The 5,118-nt window shown below is 41.9% G+C and overlaps 1 long non-coding RNA gene across 1 annotated transcript; it reads left to right on the top strand.

Annotated features, from left to right (window-relative positions):
• Positions 1-1,098: 1,098 nt before the first annotated feature.
• LOC115088774 lies at positions 1,099-2,972 on the top strand. The gene is made up of 3 exons (XR_003855859.1): positions 1,099-1,850; positions 2,090-2,183; positions 2,852-2,972. It is a non-coding gene; the product is annotated as an uncharacterized LOC115088774 (long non-coding RNA).
• The last annotated feature ends 2,146 nt before the right edge of the window (positions 2,973-5,118 follow it).

Raw genomic sequence — 5,118 nt, 5'->3', positions numbered from 1 at the left:
ATAACGCATGGTGCGATGCAAATTTTTAAAAGGGGAGGGGTTGGGGAGGAGTCGGGGGCGGGATTTCAGAAAAGGTGGGCTGGTTTTGAGAAGCCATAACACACAATATCACACAGTTTTAATGCCGAAGATATCATGCGTTATGCTCATAATGCAATTTTTTCACAAATTCTGTTTTGGGCATTTTTAGGCTGGGGATGAGGGGGGAGGGAGGGAGAGGGGGAGAGGGAGAGAGAGCAACTCTGGGAGTGGCACCATAGTAAGCAGCTATTTATGCTACTATAGGAGGCCCACCTAGTAATTCGAGATGAGGTTTAGGTAGTAGTGTAGGGTTAGGGGCCAGTTTTACATGCAGAGTGAGACTCTACCTGGGTAACATCAAGCTAGTTTGAGAGAACATTGTACAAATCTCATCCTTGTTTGCATTTCCTCACTCCGAAGGACATCAAATCTTCACAAGAGTGTACTGTTCTGTTCGTACGTCTCACTCTGCATGTAAAAGTGGCCCCTAACCCCTACACTACTACCTAAACCTCACCTTGAGTTAGGTGGGCCTCCTATAGAGATATAAATAGCTAACTACTACAAGGGTCTTGTAGATAGTCTCTCTCTCAGTCTCTCTCTCTGTAGGAGAATGCAATTATGTAGGTATTACCACAAAGTGCAAAAAGTTAATGCACTTTGCCGTAATACCTATGCAAAGCACTAAGGGGGTCATTTTCAAAGGCTTATCGCACGTGAAAAGTCCCTTTTCACGTGCGATAGCATGCTGTGGGCGGAGTTGGGGCGGCGAGTGGAGGAGTCGGGGCGGCGAGGGGGTGGACTCGGCGATGTCTTCTCTGGCGGCGATAAGGTTAGTAACCTTAACATTGCCAGTAGCACACCCAATAGCGCCACCTTTCATGGTGGCGCTATTGGGTGCGAAAGCCGGCAGCGAAAACACCGTGGTAGTGCGAAGGATTCACCATTCTGGGATAGAATGGTGAATCCAGGCCTAAGATAGTGCACATTGTGATAATTAGGCTATTACCATAAAACAGACCCCTTTTTCTATCACATGCAATATTTACAGCAGATTGATAAATCTGGGCCTAAGTTTGTACCTGAGGCAATGGGGGGTAAAGTGACTTGCCCAAGGTCACGAGGAGCGACCAGGACTTGAACCCTGGTCTCCTGGTTCATAAAACATTGAAACTTGTTTTTATTTCACCACACTTTATTTTGCATATAGATAAGAGGCAGGCGCACAGTAGTCTTACACATTTTTGTCTTATTGGAGCTGTGCAGAACAGAAATCGGATGCTATTAGCCCAGGATGTTTTGTTTTTATGGGGGGTTGGTTCTGAAACTGTTTATCTGAAAGTTCAGAAATTAATGGGAAATACATTTTTAAAAAGCATCAGAAGAACATGTGCAAATTAAAAAGAAACTCCTTAGAGGCTTGTGGATTATTACGCTCTCCCCATTTGGGGAAGAAGAGAAGGAGTCCATGCAAAACTGTGAGAAGTATTGGTTAACTTGTTCTCTGGAACCTAATGAAGTTAATTGTTGAATATGATGTGAAACAATATGAGGTCATTAAACCATTTATTACTGCTCTACTACAAAACAAATGTGAATGTATACCGTTACTTTCTGATTTGAATATCAAGCTTTACGACTATTTTATCTATTTATTTAAAATAATTTATATTCCACTGTACTAGGACATTTGCACACTGAATTAATTTCACAGAGCTGAAGATAAGGAAGCCAAAATTCAAAGCTTTTGACGGCTAACTTTTGGACTCTGCTGGATAAACCACGGCATTTAAAAACTTCCCTCCATTCACCAACTAAATTTCAGTTGGGTAAGTCAATATTCTCTAAAATTTAGCTGGATAAAAAAGAGGCAGTGCAAGGGGGAATTACAGGGGCATGGCTAAGCTATGCAGTTTGTAACGATATTCATCATTAAAGGGATAAAGTTATCCACCTAACTCTGGTCGAAAGAATTGCGGTCCTGAAGTAACCCAAATAACTACAAATAAATGTCAGTGTGTTGAGCAGGTGCAAATCCTCTTCTTTCTGTTCTTCCTCCCTCCCCTAGATCTCAGACCTTCAAAAAAAGGTGATGGCCAAATCCCCATCTCACACCAAAAACTGTCCCTTAGGCTGAATACCTAAGTGCAATAGAACAGATGGTAAGACAGTATTAATATATTCACTTCACTCCAGGTGAAAAAACTAGTCCCCCATTTAGACCTGAGTAACTTTAACTGGCTAAAATTATGACAGTAATTTTTAAACTGGTGCGGAGGCGCACATGTGTGTGTGTTCGTCGGCCTGCATCCAAGGACGCAGCCATTTTACAACATACGCGTGCATATGAGCACATTATATAAAATAGCCTGACCGCGTGCTAATGTGCACACAATTTTAAGTGGCACGCACCTATGCACGCAAATGCCGCTTCTACCGCATAAATCAGGAAATTTTAATAGACACGTGTGCCAACGCCATTACCAGTTTTCCCAGTTCGCCCAGGTAAGAGAGAGGACTTCCAAAACCCCTTAGTTTAATAGCCTCCCTTCTCCCCAGTTAGTCCCAACCATTAAAACCTGCCGATCTATCTATTTATCTTTATTTTATAACTTGCACGTCATCTATAGAAGAAGTAAAGTTAAGCGGCAAGGAACCCTGGCACACGCCTGCGCACATAAATATTTTCACGCTAATTTGAAATTGAAATCCAGGATCACCCATGCCCTGCCGCTTTTCATTTCTGCATTCCGGGCTTTTAAAATTCACCTGTTTAAGTTTACAAACTTGAATACTTAAAAATCTGATATCCGCTAATGCATTTTTACAGGATCATTTTGAGATGGATGGTGGCGAGGTGATTATGATTGCGGAAGGGATAGAAGGTAAAGTTTGTCTTTTTGCAGATGACACTAAGATCTGCAACAGAGTGGACACGCCGGAAAGAGTGGAGAGAATGAGACGGGATTTAAGGAAGCTGGAAGAGTGGTCAAAGATATGGCAACTGAGATTCAATGCCAAGAAGTGCAGAGTAATGCATATGGGGAGTGGAAATCCGAAAGAGCTGTATTTGATGGGGGTTGAAGGGCTGATGTGCACGGAGCAGGAGAGAGACCTTGGGGTGATAGTGTCTAAAGATCTGAAATTGGCGGAACAATGTGACAAGGCGATAAGTAAAGCCAGAAGAATGCTGGGCTGCATAGAGAGAGGAATATCGAGTAAGAGAAAGGAAGTGATGATCCCCTTGTACAGGGCCTTGGTGAGGCCTCACTTGGAGTACTGTGTTCAGTTCTGGAGACCGTATCTCCAAAGGGACAGAGACAGGATGGAGGCGGTCCAGAGAAGGGCGACCAAAAAGGTGGTCTTCATAAAATGACTTATGAGGAGATTGAAGAACCTAAATATGTATACCCTGGAGGAGAGGAGGAGCAGGGGTGATACGATACAGACTTTCAGATATTTGAAAGGTTTTAATGATCCATGGACAACAACAAACCTTTTCCGTTGGAAAAAAATCAGTAGAACTAGGGGGTCACGATTTGAAACTCCAGGGAGGAAGACTCAGAGCCAATGTCAGGAAGTATTTCTTCACGGAGAGGGTAGTGGATACCTGGAATGCCCTTCCAGAGGAAGTGGTGAAGACTAAAACTGTGAAGGATTTCAAAGGGGCATGGGATAAACACTGTGGATCCATAAAGGCTAGAAGATGGGAATGAAGAGAAGAGCCATGGGGGTGGCTTGCTGGAATGGAGGCTACTACCTGGTGATTACTACCCTTACTCAATAAGCCTTCACATGGTTAATGCAACTCCAACATTGCTCTCTGCTTCAACAGCAAGGGAAAATGTGGAAAAGAGGATTTGCATTCAGACAACAACCAAGGACTGAACTACACAGTCTGGGTAAACAAATAAGCATGGGGGTAGCTTGCTTATTGCGGCGGTTACGACCCTAAACCAATTAAGCCTGATACATAATTTTGAATGCATATACAGCATTGCTCTCTGCTTCAACGGCAGGGGGAAATTTGGAAAAGAGGATTTACTTTAAGACAACATCCAACAAGGCATGGATCTGTGCAGTCTGGGTAAACAAGCATCGAGGTATCTTGCTTGATGCGGCTGTTACTACCCGTAACCATTAAGCCTTATGCTCACCTTTGATGCAACTCCAACAATACTCTCTGCATCAATGGCAGGGGGTGGCAGGAAATTTGAATCAAACAGTTACCAACAAGGGCCGTGAACTTGGTGGTCAGTGAAACAGATAAGTATGGGAAAATAAGTGTGGGAGCTTGCTGGGCAGACTGGTTGGGCTGATTGGTCTTTTTCTGCCGTCATTTCTATGTTTCTATGTTAATTATCAAAGTCTTAGCGGGGATGGAGGAAGGGCTCTAAGGTTGAAAGTTAACAGCAGATGAGGAAGAGTGCAAGGCTGAAGTTGCACCTAGGATGCTTAATACTTTGCACCAGCCCTGTAAACAGCTACCAAAATTAGCAAGGCTGTTGCCCTGGCCTCCTATCCCCATGGACTTAATAGATAGTGCCGGAAGTATTGGCACAATGAAAGCAAGCAAATCAACAGGCATACACCTAACACCTCATTCTGACTCATATGACTTTCTGACTTTATTCTTGTAAATACTTATACTGTTAGTAGTATCCTTCGTACCATTTTATTGTTATTATGCACTTTATTTTAATTTTATGTAATTTTATTCATATTGTTCTCTGTTTTACTGTAAAGCTCTTTTAGCTGCATTTTGTTTATTGTGAACCGATGAGATGTTCCCAACGTTCATCGGTATATAAGAGTTTCTAAATAAATAAATAAATAAATAAATAAATAAATAAATAAATAACAGACTCAGGCTTATTATGCACTGATGTGCAAGTGTCTTTGACATGGTAAGCAGCTGTCATAAATTTGAAAAATACTTCATTAAAATTGACTACCTGAATAAGATATTTAAATGACTATCAACTGACATAACTAGCACTGTAGTTAGCAAGCTATTGAGAGCCTGTTAAAAAATTTTAAAAGGCGTTACATGCATAAATGTAACATACTATCATAGCAATTTTAAAAACCCATGTA

This window comes from Rhinatrema bivittatum, chromosome 3 (genome assembly GCF_901001135.1).
Source record: "Rhinatrema bivittatum chromosome 3, aRhiBiv1.1, whole genome shotgun sequence".
NCBI lineage: Eukaryota > Metazoa > Chordata > Amphibia > Gymnophiona > Rhinatrematidae > Rhinatrema > Rhinatrema bivittatum.
The sequence above is the reverse complement of the archived record's forward strand: the minus strand, read 5'-3'. Positions and strand labels throughout refer to the sequence as shown.